This window comes from Hydractinia symbiolongicarpus, chromosome 6 (genome assembly GCF_029227915.1).
Source record: "Hydractinia symbiolongicarpus strain clone_291-10 chromosome 6, HSymV2.1, whole genome shotgun sequence".
Taxonomy (NCBI): domain Eukaryota; kingdom Metazoa; phylum Cnidaria; class Hydrozoa; order Anthoathecata; family Hydractiniidae; genus Hydractinia; species Hydractinia symbiolongicarpus.
In genome coordinates, this window is record NC_079880.1 from 2,297,039 (window position 1) to 2,312,636 (window position 15,598).

A 15,598-nucleotide genomic window follows, 5' to 3' on the forward strand; every position below is an offset into this window, starting at 1 on the left:
CAAACAAAAACCCGCGATTTCCCGTAAATCCCGGCTTGGCCCGTATAGTCAAAAGTATACAAAGAAAGTACCCAGGGAGTAAACTCATTTCCCGAACGATTTTTTAAATTATTTTTTCACCACTAAAACGCATGAGACTTGTAGTTTTCAAAAATGTTTTCATTTTTGATGAGACGCTGAATAAAAGAAGTTTAATCGCCGGCAAACGAAAACCGCCATTTCCCGTAAACCCCGGACTCGGCCCGTATAGTCAAAAGTATACAAAGAAAGTACCCAGGGAGTAAACTCACTTCCCGAACGATTTTTTAAATTATTTTTTCACCACTAAAACGCATGAGACTTGTAGTTTTCAAAAATGTTTTCATTTTTGCTGAGACGCTGAATAAAAGAAGTTTAATCGCCGGCAAACGAAAACCCGCAATTTCCCGTAAATCCCGGGCTTGGCCAGTATAGTCAAAAGTATACAAAGAAAGTACCCAGGGAGTAAACTCATTTCCCGAACGTATTTTTATATTATCTTTTTACCACTAAACGCATGAGACTTGTAGTTTTCAAAAATATTTTCATATTTGATGGGACGCTGAATAAAAGAAGTTTAATCGCCGGCAAACGAAAATCCGAGATTTCCCGTAAATCCCGGGCTTGGCCCGTATAGTCAAAAGTATACAAAGAAAGTACCCAGGGAGTAAACTCATTTCCCGAACGTATTTTTATATTATCTTTTTACCACTAAACGCATGAGACTTGTAGTTTTCAAAAATGTTTTCATTTTTGATGAGACGCTGAATAAAAGAAGTTCAATCGCCGGCAAACGAAAACCGCCATTTCCCGTAAACCCCGGACTCGGCCTGTATAGTCAAAAGTATACAAAGAAAGTACCCTGTGAGTAAACTCATTTCCAGAACGATTTTTTAAATTATTTTTTCACCACTAAAACGCATAAGACTTGTAGTTTTTAAAAATGTTTTTATTTTTGATGAGACGCTGAATAAAAGAAGTTTAATCGCCGGCAAACGAAAACCCGCAATTTCCTGTTAATCCCGGGCTTGGCCCGTATAGTCAAAAGTATACAAAGAAAGTACCCAGGGAGTAAACTCATTTCCCGAACGATTTTTTATATTATCTTTTTACCACTAAACGCATGAGACTTGTAGTTTTCAAAAATATTTTCATATTTGATGGGACGCTGAATAAAAGAAGTTTAATCGCTGGCAAACGAAAATTCGCGATTTCCCGTAAATCCCGGACTCGGCCCGTATAGTCAAAATTATACAAAGAAAGTACCCAGGGAGTAAACTCATTTCCCGAAAGATTTTTTAAATTATTTTTTCACCACTAAAACGCATGAGACTTGTAGTTTTCAAAAATGTTTTCATTTTTGATGAGACGCTTAATGAAAGAAGTTTAATCGCCGGAAAACGAAAACCCGCGATTTCCCGTAAATCCCGGGCTTGGCCCGTATAGTCGAATGTATACAAAAAAAGTACCCTGTGAGTAAACTCATTTCCAGAACGATTTTTTAAATTATTTTTCACCACTAAAACGCATGAGACTGGTAGTTTTTAAAAATGTTTTCATTTTTGATGAGACGCTGAATAAAAGAAGTTTAATCGCCGGCAAACAAAAACCCGCGATTTCCCGTAAATCCCGGCTTGGCCCGTATAGTCAAAAGTATACAAAGAAAGTACCCAGGGAGTAAACTCATTTCCCGAACGATTTCTTAAATTATTTTTTCACCACTAAAACGCATGAGACTTGTAGTTTTCAAAAATGTTTTCATTTTTGATGAGACGCTGAATAAAAGAAGTTTAATCGCCGGCAAACGAAAACCGCCATTTCCCGTAAACCCGGGACTCGGCCCGTATAGTCAAAAGTATACAAAGAAAGTACCCAGGGAGTAAACTCACTTCCCGAACGATTTTTTAAATTATTTTTTCACCACTAAAACGCATGAGACTTGTAGTTTTCAAAAATGTTTTCATTTTTGCTGAGACGCTGAATAAAAGAAGTTTAATCGCCGGCAAACGAAAACCCGCAATTTCCCGTAAATCCCGGGCTTGGCCCGTATAGTCAAAAGTATACAAAGAAAGTACCCAGGGAGTAAACTCATTTCCCGAACGTATTTTTATATTATCTTTTTACCACTAAACGCATGAGACTTGTAGTTTTCAAAAATATTTTCATATTTGATGGGACGCTGAATAAAAGAAGTTTAATCGCCGGCAAACGAAAATCCGAGATTTCCCGTAAATCCCGGGCTTGGCCCGTATAGTCAAAAGTATACAAAGAAAGTACCCAGGGAGTAAACTCATTTCCCGAACGTATTTTTATATTATCTTTTTACCACTAAACGCATGAGACTTGTAGTTTTCAAAAATATTTTCATATTTGATGGGACGCTGAATAAAAGAAGTTTAATCGCCGGCAAACGAAAATCCGCGATTTCCCGTAAATCCCGGACTTGGCCCGTATAGTCAAAATTATACAAAGAAAGTACCCAGGGAGTAAACTCATTTCCCGAACGATTTTTTAAATTATTTTTTCACCACTAAAACGCATGAGACTTGTAGTTTTTAAAAATGTTTTCATTTTTGATGAGAAGCTTAATGAAAGAGGTTTAATCGCCGGCAAACGAAATCCCGCGTTTTCCCGTAAACCCGGGGCTTGGCCCGTATAGTCGAATGTATACAAAGAAAGTACCCAGGGAGTAAACTCATTTCCCGAACGATTTTTTAAATTTTTTTTCACCACTAAAACGCATAAGACTTGTAGTTTTTAAAAATGTTTTCATTTTTGATGAGACGCTGAATAAAAGAAGTTTAATCGCCGGCAAACGAAAACCCGCAATTTCCCGTAAATCCCGGGCTTGGCCCGTATAGTCAAAAGTATACAAAGAAAGTACCCAGGGAGTAAACTCATTTCCCGAACGATTTTTTATAGTATCTTTTTACCACTAAACGCATGAGACTTGTAGTTTTCAAAAATATTTTCATATTTGATGGGACGCTGAATAAAAGAAGTTTAATCGCCGGCAAACGAAAATTCGCGATTTCCCGTAAATCCCGGACTCGGCCCGTATAGTCAAAATTATACAAAGAAAGTACCCAGGGAGTAAACTCATTTCCCGAAAGATTTTTTAAATTTTTTTTTCACCACTAAAACGCATGAGACTTGTAGTTTTCAAAAATGTTTTCATTTTTGATGAGAAGCTTAATGAAAGAGGTTTAATCGCCGGCAAACGAAATCCCGCGTTTTCCCGTAAATCCGGGGCTTGGCCCGTATAGTCGAATGTATACAAAGAAAGTACCCAGGGAGTAAACTCATTTCCCGAACGATTTTTTAATTTTTTTTTTCACCACTAAAACGCATGAGACTTGTAGTTTTCAAAAATGTTTTCATTTTTGATGAGACGCTTAATGAAAGAGGTTTAATCGCCGGAAAACGAAAACCCGCGATTTCCCGTAAATCCCGGGCTTGGCCCGTATAGTCGAATGTATACAAAAAAAGTACCCTGTGAGTAAACTCATTTCCAAAACGATTTTTTAAATTATTTTTTCACCACTAAAACGCATAAGACTTGTAGTTTTTAAAAATGTTTTCATTTTTGATGAGACGCTGAATAAAAGAAGTTTAATCGCCGGCAAACGAAAACCTGCGATTTCCCGTAAATCCCGGCTTGGCCCGTATAGTCAAAAGTATACAAAGAAAGTACCCAGGGAGTAAACTCATTTCCCGAACGATTTTTTAAATTATTTTTTCACCACTAAAACGCATAAGACTTGTAGTTTTCAAAAATGTTTTCATTTTTGATGAGACGCTGAATAAAAGAAGTTTAATCGCCGGCAAACGAAAACCGCCATTTCCCGTAAACCCCGGACTCGGCCCGTATAGTCAAAAGTATACAAAGAAAGTACCCTGTGAGTAAACTCATTTCCAGAACGATTTTTTAAAATATTTTTTCACCACTAAAACGCATAAGACTTGTAGTTTTTAAAAATGTTTTCATTTTTGATGAGACGCTGAATAAAAGAAGTTTAATCGCCGGCAAACGAAAACCCGCGATTTCCCGTAAATCCCGGCTTGGCCCGTATAGTCAAAAGTATACAAAGAAAGTACCCAGGGAGTAAACTCACTTCCCGAACGATTTTTTAAATTTTTTTTCACCACTAAAACGCATGAGACTTGTAGTTTTCAAAAATGTTTTCATTTTTGATGAGACGCTGAATAAAAGAAGTTTAATCGCCGGCAAACGAAAACCAGCAATTTCCCGTAAATCCCGGGCTTGGCCCGTATAGTCAAAAGTATACAAAGAAAGTACCCAGGGAGTAAACTCATTTCCCGAACGTATTTTTATATTATCTTTTTACCACTAAACGCATGAGACTTGTAGTTTTCAAAATAATTTTCATATTTGATGGGACGCTGAATAAAAGAAGTTTAATCGCCGGCAAACGAAAATCCGCGATTTCCCGTAAATCCCGGACTCGGCCCGTATAGTCAAAATTATACAAAGAAAGTACCCAGGGAGTAAACTCATTTCCCGAACGATTTTTTAAATTATTTTTTCACCACTAAAACGCATGAGACTTGTAGTTTTCAAAAATGTTTTCATTTTTGATGAGAAGCTTAATGAAAGAGGTTTAATCGCCGGCAAACGAAATCCCGCGTTTTCCCGTAAATCCGGGGCTTGGGCCGTATAGTCGAATGTATACAAAGAAAGTACCCAGGGAGTAAACTCATTTCCCGAACGATTTTTTAAATTTTTTTTCACCACTAAAACGAATGAGACTTGTAGTTTTCAAAAATGTTTTCATTTTTGATGAGACGCTTGATGAAAGAGGTTTAATCGCCGGAAAACGAAAACCCGCGATTTCCCGTAAATCCCGGGCGTGGCCCGTATAGTCGAATGTATACAAAGAAAGTACCCTGTGAGTAAACTCATTTCCAGAACGATTTTTTAAATTATTTTTTCACCACTAAAACGCATAAGACTTGTAGTTTTTAAAAATGTTTTTATTTTTGATGAGACGCTGAATAAAAGAAGTTTAATCGCCGGCAAACGAAAACCCGCGATTTCCCGTAAATCCCGGCTTGGCCCGTATAGTCAAAAGTATACAAAGAAAGTACACAGGGAGTAAACTCATTTCCCAAACGATTTTTTAAATTATTTTTTCACCACTAAAACGCATGAGACTTGTAGTTTTCAAAAATGTTTTCATTTTTGATGAGACGCTGAATAAAAGAAGTTTAATCGCCGGCAAACGAAAACCCGCGATTTCCCGTAAATCCTGGACTCAGCCCGTATAGTCAAAAGTATACAAAGAAAGTACCCAGGGAGTAAACTCATTTCCCAAACGATTTTTTAAATTATTATTTCACCACTAAAACGCATGAGACTTGTAATTCTCAAGAATGTTTTCATTTTTGATGAGACGCTGAATAAAAGCAGTATAATCGCCGGCAAACGAAAACCCGCGATTTCCCGTAAATCCCGGGCTTGGCACGTATAGTCGAATGTATACAAAGAAAGTACTCTGTGAGTAAACTCATTTCCAGAACGATTTTTTAAATTATTTTTTCACCACTAAAACGCATAAGACTTGTAGTTTTTAAAAATGTTTTCATTTTTGATGAGACGCTGAATAAAAGAAGTTTAATCGCCAGCAAACGAAAATTCGTGATTTCCCGTAAATCCCGGACTCGGCCCGTTTAGTCAAAATTATACAAAGAAAGTACCCAGGGAGTAAACTCATTTCCCGAAAGATTTTTTAAATTATTTTTTCACCACTAAAACGCATGAGACTTGTAGTTTTCAAAAATGTTTTCATTTTTTTTGAGAAGCTTAATGAAAGAGGTTTAATCGCCGGCAAACGAAATCCCGCGTTTTCCCGTAAATCCGGGGCTTGGCCCGTATAGTCGAATGTATACAAAGAAAGTACCCAGGGAGTAAACTCATTTCCCGAACGATTTTTTAAATTTTTTTTTCACCACTAAAACGCATGAGACTTGTAGTTTTCAAAAATGTTTTCATTTTTGATGAGACGCTTAATGAAAGAGGTTTAACCCTATTCGGTCCGGGGGGGGGCGGATTCCGCCCCCCCTGACGGTTTTTTTTTAATAACTCCTGATTGCTTTGTTATATGGCTATGATACTTACTGAGTTTCAACATTTATCTATTAGACACCTGCACGCTAATTTTTTAGGTCCCATACCTTTCAGAGGCTTTAATATTGGCCATTACTCGAAACTACCCCTAAAAATCTCTATGAAATCCTTATAATGGGGAAAATATAATAACTCCTGTTAGGATTATCCTTAGAATTTGAAACTTGCAACACAGCTTTGTTTCATCAAGAAGAATCATTTGGAATAATTTGAACACGTGACTAATCCGATTTCCCGATTTTGTCGGATTTTACCCGAAAATCGAAAAAAAACGGATTTTCGGGCAATTTTTGGCAATTTTTCATCCGATCCATGTAAAAACCGGAAGATATGTTAAATAACTTTTATTTAGCTTTCAGAAACTTCAAACAGAATGTAAAAATTCGCTCTAGAACAAAAGTAATTATAATTTAAGCAGATAGTGGCATTTTTAACAATTTTCAAGCTTTTGATGACGTCACAGAAAATGTGCTGACGCAAGCAAAATTTTTTTGGCGCCAATTTGTTCCTTTTATGACGTACTATAAGTGTGCCAAGTTTGATTCAATTTGAACAACCCTATGAAAAGTTATTGAGGGGGGGCGGAATCCGCCCCCCCCGGTCATAGTATGTTCGAAAAACCCCGGACCGAATAGGGTTAATCGCCGGAAAACGAAAACCCGCAATTTCCCGTAAATCCCGGGCTTGGCCCGTATAGTCGAATGTATACAAAGAAAGTACCCTGTGAGTAAACTCATTTCCAGAACGATTTTTTAAATTATTTTTTCACCACTATAACGCATAAGACTTGTAGTTTTTAAAAATGTTTTCATTTTTGATGAGACGCTGAATAAAAGAAGTTTAATCGCCGGCAAACGAAAACCCGCGATTTCCCGTAAATCCCGGCTTGGCCCGTATAGTCAAAAGTATACAAAGAAAGTACCCAGGGAGTAAACTCATTTCCCGAACGATTTTTTAAATTATTTTTTCACCACTAAAACGCATGAGACTTGTAGTTTTCAAAAATGTTTTTATTTTTGATGAGACGCTGAATAAAAGAAGTTTAATCGCCGGCAAACGAAAACCGCCATTTCCCGTAAACCCCGGACTCGGCCCGTATAGTCAAAAGTATACAAAGAAAGTACCCAGGGAGTAAACTCATTTCCCAAACGATTTTTTAAATTATTATTTCACCACTAAAACGCATGAGACTTGTAGTTCTCAAGAATGTTTTCATTTTTGATGAGACGCTGAATAAAAGCAGTATAATCGCCGGCAAACGAAAACCCGCGATTTCCCGTAAATCCCGGGCTTGGCACGTATAGTCGAATGTATACAAAGAAAGTACCCTGTTAGTAAACTCATTTCCAGAACGATTTTTTAAATTATTTTTTCACCACTAAAACGCATAAGACTTGTGGTTTTTAAAAATGTTTTTATTTTTGATGAGACGCTGAATAAAAGAAGTTTAATCGCCGGCAAACGAAAATTCGCGATTTCCCGTAAATCCCGGACTCGGCCCGTTTAGTCAAAATTATACAAAGAAAGTACCCAGGGAGTAAACTCATTTCCCGAAAGATTTTTTAAATTATTTTTTCACCACTAAAACGCATGAGACTTGTAGTTTTCAAAAATGTTTTCATTTTTGGTGAGAAGCTTAATGAAAGAGGTTTAATCGCCGGCAAACGAAATCCCGTAAATCCGGGGCTTGGCCCGTATAGTCGAATGTATACAAAGAAAGTACCCAGGGAGTAAACTCATTTCCCGAACGATTTTTTAAATTTTTTTTTCACCACTAAAACGCATGAGACTTGTAGTTTTCAAAAATGTTTTCATTTTTGATGAGACGCTTAATGAAAGAGGTTTAATCGCCGGAAAACGAAAACCCGCGATTTCCCGTAAATCCCGGGCTTGGCCCGTATAGTCGAATGTATACAAAGAAAGTACCCTGTGAGTAAACTCATTTCCAGAACGAATTTTTAAATTATTTTTTCACCACTAAAACGCATAAGACTTGTAGTTTTTAAAAATGTTTTCATTTTTGATGAGACGCTGAATAAAAGAAGTTTAATCGCCGGCAAACGAAAACCCGCGATTTCCCGTAAATCCCGGCTTGGCCCGTATAGTCAAAAGTATACAAAGAAAGTACCCAGGGAGTAAACTCATTTCCCGAACGATTTTTTAAATTATTTTTTCACCACTAAAACGCATGAGACTTGTAGTTTTCAAAAATGTTTTCATTTTTGATGAGACGCTGAATAAAAGAAGTTTAATCGCCGGCAAACGAAAACTGCCATTTCCCGTAAACCCCGGACTCGGCCCGTATAGTCAAAAGTATACAAAGAAAGTACCCTGTGAGTAAACTCATTTCCAGAACGATTCTTTAAATTATTTTTTCACCACTAAAACGCATAAGACTTGTAGTTTTTAAAAATGTTTTCATTTTTGATGAGACGCTGAATAAAAGAAGTTTAATCGCCGGCAAACGAAAACCCGCAATTTCCCGTAAATCCCGGGCTTGGCCCGTATAGTCAAAAGTATACAAAGAAAGTACCCAGGAAGTAAACTCATTTTCCGAACGATTTTTTAAATTATTTTTTCACCACTAAAACGCATGAGACTTGTAGTTTTCAAAAATGTTTTCATTTTTGATGAGACGCTGAATAAAAGAAGTTTAATCGCCGGCAAACGAAAACCGCCATTTCCCGTAAACCCCGGACTCGGCCCGTATAGTCAAAAGTATACAAAGAAAGTACCCTGTGAGTAAACTCATTTCCAGAACGATTTTTTAAATTATTTTTTCACCACTAAAACGCATAAGACTTGTAGTTTTTAAAAATGTTTTCATTTTTGATGAGACGCTGAATAAAAGAAGTTTAATCGCCGGCAAACGAAAACCCGCGATTTCCCGTAAATCCCGGCTTGGCCCGTATAGTCAAAAGTATACAAAGAAAGTACCCAGGGAGTAAACTCACTTCCCGAACGATTTTTTAAATTATTTTTTCACCACTAAAACGCATGAGACTTGTAGTTTTCAAAAATGTTTTCATTTTTGATGAGACGCTGAATAAAAGAAGTTTAATCGCCGGCAAACGAAAACCCGCAATTTCCCGTAAATCCCGGGCTTGGCCCGTATAGTCAAAAGTATACAAAGAAAGTACCCAGGGAGTAAACTCATTTCTCGAACGATTTTTTATATTATCTTTTTACCACTAAACGCATGAGACTTGTAGTTTTCAAAAATATTTTCATATTTAATGGGACGCTGAATAAAAGAAGTTTAATCGCCGGCAAACGAAAATCCGCGATTTCCCGTAAATCCCGGACTCGGCCCGTATAGTCAAAATTATACAAAGAAAGTACCCAGGGAGTGAACTCATTTCCCGAACGATTTTTTAAATTATTTTTTCACCACTAAAACGCATGAGACTTGTAGTTTTCAAAAATGTTTTCATATTTGATGAGAAGCTTAATGAAAGAGGTTTAATCGCCGGCAAACGAAATCCCGCGTTTTCCCGTAAATCCGGGGCTTGGCCCGTATAGTCGAATGTATACAAAGAAAGTACCCAGGGAGTAAACTCATTTCCCGAACGATTTTTTAAATTTTTTTTTCACCACTAAAACGCATGAGACTTGTAGTTTTTAAAAATGTTTTCATTTTTGATGAGACGCTGAATAAAAGAAGTTTAATCGCCGGCAAACGAAAATTCGCGATTTCCCGTAAATCCCAGGCTTGGCCCGTATAGTCAAAAGTATACAAAGAAAGTACCCTGTGAGTAAACTCATTTCCACAACGATTTATTAAATTATTTTTTCACCACTAAAACGCATGAGACTTGTAGTTTTCAAAAATGTTTTCATTTTTGATGAGACGCTGAATAAAAGAAGTTTAATCGCCGGCAAACGAAAACCCGCAATTTCCCGTAAATCCCGGGCTTGGCCCGTATAGTCAAAAGTATACAAAGAAAGTACCCAGGGAGTAAACTCATTTCTCGAACGATTTTTTATATTATCTTTTTACCACTAAACGCATGAGACTTGTAGTTTTCAAAAATATTTTCATATTTAATGGGACGCTGAATAAAAGAAGTTTAATCGCCGGCAAACGAAAATCCGCGATTTCCCGTAAATCCCGGACTCGGCCCGTATAGTCAAAATTATACAAAGAAAGTACCCAGGGAGTGAACTCATTTCCCGAACGATTTTTTAAATTATTTTTTCACCACTAAAACGCATGAGACTTGTAGTTTTCAAAAATGTTTTCATTTTTGATGAGAAGCTTAATGAAAGAGGTTTAATCGCCGGCAAACGAAATCCCGCGTTTTCCCGTAAATCCGGGGCTTGGCCCGTATAGTCGAATGTATACAAAGAAAGTACCCAGGGAGTAAACTCATTTCCCGAACGATTTTTTAAATTTTTTTTTCACCACTAAAACGCATGAGACTTGTAGTTTTTAAAAATGTTTTCATTTTTGATGAGACGCTGAATAAAAGAAGTTTAATCGCCGGCAAACGAAAATTCGCGATTTCCCGTAAATCCCAGGCTTGGCCCGTATAGTCAAAAGTATACAAAGAAAGTACCCTGTGAGTAAACTCATTTCCACAACGATTTATTAAATTATTTTTTCACCACTAAAACGCATAAGACTTGTAGTTTTCAAAAATGTTTTCATTTTTGATGAGACGCTGAATAAAAGAAGTTTAATCGCCGGCAAACGAAAACCGCCATTTCCCGTAAACCCCGGACTCGGCCCGTATAGTCAAAAGTATACAAAGAAAGTACCCTGTGAGTAAACTCATTTCCAGAACGATTTTTTAAATTATTTTTTCACCACTAAAACGCATGAGACTTGTAGTTTTCAAAAATGTTTTCATTTTTGATGAGACGCTAAATAAAAGAAGTTTAATCGCCGGCAAACGAAAACCCGCGATTTCCCGTAAATCCTGGACTCAGCCCGTATAGTCAAAAGTATACAAAGAAAGTACCCAGGGAGTAAACTCATTTCCCAAACGATTTTTTAAATTATTATTTCACCACTAAAACGCATGAGACTTGTAGTTCTCAAGAATGTTTTCATTTTTGATGAGACGCTGAATAAAAGCAGTATAATCGCCGGCAAACGAAAACCCGCGATTTCCCGTAAATCCCGGGCTTGGCACGTATAGTCGAATGTATACAAAGAAAGTACCCTGCGAGTAAACTCATTTCCAGAACGATTTTTTAAATTATTTTTTCACCACTAAAACGCATAAGACTTGTAGTTTTTAAAAATGTTTTCATTTTTGATGAGACGCTGAATAAAAGAAGTTTAATCGCCGGCAAACGAAAATTCGCGATTTCCCGTAAATCCCGGACTCGGCCCGTTTAGTCAAAATTATACAAAGAAAGTACCCAGGGAGTAAACTCATTTCCCGAAGGATTTTTTAAATTATTTTTTCACCACTAAAACGCATGAGACTTGTAGTTTTCAAAAATGTTTTCATTTTTGGTGAGAAGCTTAATGAAAGAGGTTTAATCGCCGGCAAACGAAATCCCGTAAATCCGGGGTTCGGCCCGTATAGTCGAATGTATACAAAGAAAGTACCCAGGGAGTGAACTCATTTCCCGAACGATTTTTTAAATTTTTTTTTCACCACTAAAACGCATGAGACTTGTAGTTTTCAAAAATGTTTTTATTTTTGATGAGACGCTTAATAAAAGAGGATTAATCGCCGGAAAACGAAAACCCGCGATTTCCCGTAAATCCCGGGCTTGGCCCGTATAGTCGAATGTATACAAAGAAAGTACCCTGTGAGTAAACTCATTTCCAGAACGATTTTTTAAATTATTTTTTCACCACTAAAACGCATAAGACTTGTAGTTTTTAAAAATGTTTTCATTTTTGATGAGACGCTGAATAAAAGAAGTTTAATCGCCGGCAAACGAAAACCCGCGATTTCCCGTAAATCCCGGCTTGGCCCGTAAAGTCAAAAGTATACAAAGAAAGTACCCAGGGAGTAAACTCATTTCCCGAACGATTTTTTAAATTATTTTTTCACCACTAAAACGCATGAGACTTGTAGTTTTCAAAAATGTTTTCATTTTTGATGAGACGCTGAATAAAAGAAGTTTAATCGCCGGCAAACGAAAACCCGCGATTTCCCGTAAATCCCGGGCTTGGCACGTATAGTCGAATGTATACAAAGAAAGTACCCTGTGAGTAAACTCATTTCCAGAACGATTTTTTAAATTATTTTTTCACCACTAAAACGCATAAGACTTGTAGTTTTTAAAAATGTTTTCATTTTTGATGAGACGCTGAATAAAAGAAGTTTAATCGCCGGCAAACGAAAATTCGCGATTTCCCGTAAATCCCGGACTCGGCCCGTTTAGTCAAAATTATACAAAGAAAGTACCCAGGGAGTAAACTCGTTTCCCGAAAGATTTTTTAAATTATTTTTTCACCACTAAAACGCATGAGACTTGTAGTTTTCAAAAATGTTTTCATTTTTGGTGAGAAGCTTAATGAAAGAGGTTTAATCGCCGGCAAACGAAATCCCGTAAATCCGGGGCTTGGCCCGTATAGTCGAATGTATACAAAGAAAGTACCCAGGGAGTAAATTCATTTCCCGAACGATTTTTTAAATTTTTTTTTCACCACTAAAACGCATGAGACTTGTAGTTTTCAAAAGTGTTTTCATTTTTGATGAGACGCTTAATAAAAGAGGTTTAATCGCCGGAAAACGAAAACCCGCGATTTCCCGTAAATCCCGGGCTTGGCCCGTATAGTCAAATGTATACAAAGAAAGTACCCTGTGAGTAAACTCATTTCCAGAACGATTTTTTAAATTATTTTTTCACCACTAAGACGCATAAGACTTGTAGTTTTTAAAAATGTTTTTATTTTTGATGAGACGCTGAATAAAAGAAGTTTAATCGCCGGCAAACGAAAACCCGCGATTTCCCGTAAATCCCGGCTTGGCCCGTATAGTCAAAAGTATACAAAGAAAGTACCCAGGGAGTAAACTCATTTCCCGAACGATATTTTAAATTATTTTTTCACCACTAAAACGCATGAGACTTGTAGTTTTCAAAAATGTTTTCATTTTTGATGAGACGCTGAATAAAAGAAGTTTAATCGCCGGCAAACGAAAACCGCCATTTCCCGTAAACCCCGGACTCGGCCCGTATAGTCAAAAGTATACAAAGAAAGTACCCTGTGAGTAAACTCATTTCCAGAACGATTTTTTAAATTATTTTTTCACCACTAAAACGCATAAGACTTGTAGTTTTTAAAAATGTTTTCATTTTTGATGAGACGCTGAATAAAAGAAGTTTAATCGCCGGCAAACGAAAACCGCCATTTCCCGTAAACCCCGGACTCGGCCCGTATAGTCAAAAGTATACAAAGAAAGTACCCTGTGAGTAAACTCATTTCCAGAACGATTTTTTAAATTATTTTTTCACCACTAAAACGCATAAGACTTGTAGTTTTCAAAAATGTTTTCATTTTTGATGAGACGCTGAATAAAAGAAGTTTAATCGCCGGCAAACGAAAACCCGCAATTTCCCGTAAATCCCGGGCTTGGCCCGTATAGTCAAAAGTATACAAAGAAAGTACCCAGGGAGTAAACTCATTTCCAGAACGATTTTTTATATTATCTTTTCACCACTAAAACGCATAAGACTTGTAGTTTTTAAAAATGTTTTCATTTTTGATGAGACGCTGAATAAAAGAAGTTTAATCGCCGGCAAACGAAAACCCGCGATTTCCCGTAAATCCCGGCTTGGCCCGTATAGTCAAAAGTATACAAAGAAAGTACCCTGTGAGTAAACTCACTTCCCGAACGATTTTTTAAATTATTTTTTCACCACTAAAACGCATGAGACTTGTAGTTTTCAAAAATGTTTTCATTTTTGATGAGACGCTGAATAAAAGAAGTTTGATCGCCGGCAAACGAAAACCCGCAATTTCCCGTAAATCCCGGGCTTGGCCCGTATAGTCAAAAGTATACAAAGAAAGTACCCAGGGAGTAAACTCATTTCCCGAAAGATTTTTTAAATTATTTTTTCACCACTAAAACGCATGAGACTTGTAGTTTTCAAAAATGTTTTCATTTTTGGTGAGAAGCTTAATGAAAGAGGTTTAATCGCCGGCAAACGAAATCCCGTAAATCCGGGGTTCGGCCCGTATAGTCGAATGTATACAAAGAAAGTACCCAGGGAGTAAACTCATTTCCCGAACGATTTTTTAAATTTTTTTTTCACCACTAAAACGCATGAGACTTGTAGTTTTCAAAAATGTTTTTATTTTTGATGAGACGCTTAATAAAAGAGGATTAATCGCCGGAAAACGAAAACCCGCGATTTCCCGTAAATCCCGGGCTTGGCCCGTATAGTCGAATGTATACAAAGAAAGTACCCTGTGAGTAAACTCATTTCCAGAACGATTTTTTAAATTATTTTTTCACCACTAAAACGCATAAGACTTGTAGTTTTTAAAAATGTTTTCATTTTTGATGAGACGCTGAATAAAAGAAGTTTAATCGCCGGCAAACGAAAACCCGCGATTTCCCGTAAATCCCGGCTTGGCCCGTAAAGTCAAAAGTATACAAAGAAAGTACCCAGGGAGTAAACTCATTTCCCGAACGATTTTTTAAATTATTTTTTCACCACTAAAACGCATGAGACTTGTAGTTTTCAAAAATGTTTTCATTTTTGATGAGACGCTGAATAAAAGAAGTTTAATCGCCGGCAAACGAAAACCCGCGATTTCCCGTAAATCCCGGGCTTGGCACGTATAGTCGAATGTATACAAAGAAAGTACCCTGTGAGTAAACTCATTTCCAGAACGATTTTTTAAATTATTTTTTCACCACTAAAACGCATAAGACTTGTAGTTTTTAAAAATGTTTTCATTTTTGATGAGACGCTGAATAAAAGAAGTTTAATCGCCGGCAAACGAAAATTCGCGATTTCCCGTAAATCCCGGACTCGGCCCGTTTAGTCAAAATTATACAAAGAAAGTACCCAGGGAGTAAACTCATTTCCCGAAAGATTTTTTAAATTATTTTTTCACCACTAAAACGCATGAGACTTGTAGTTTTCAAAAATGTTTTCATTTTTGGTGAGAAGCTTAATGAAAGAGGTTTAATCGCCGGCAAACGAAATCCCGTAAATCCGGGGCTTGGCCCGTATAGTCGAATGTATACAAAGAAAGTACCCAGGGAGTAAATTCATTTCCCGAACGATTTTTTAAATTTTTTTTTCACCACTAAAACGCATGAGACTTGTAGTTTTCAAAAGTGTTTTCATTTTTGATGAGACGCTTAATAAAAGAGGTTTAATCGCCGGAAAACGAAAACCCGCGATTTCCCGTAAATCCCGGGCTTGGCCCGTATAGTCAAATGTATACAAAGAAAGTACCCTGTGAGTAAACTCATTTCCAGAACGATTTTTTAAATTATTTTTTCA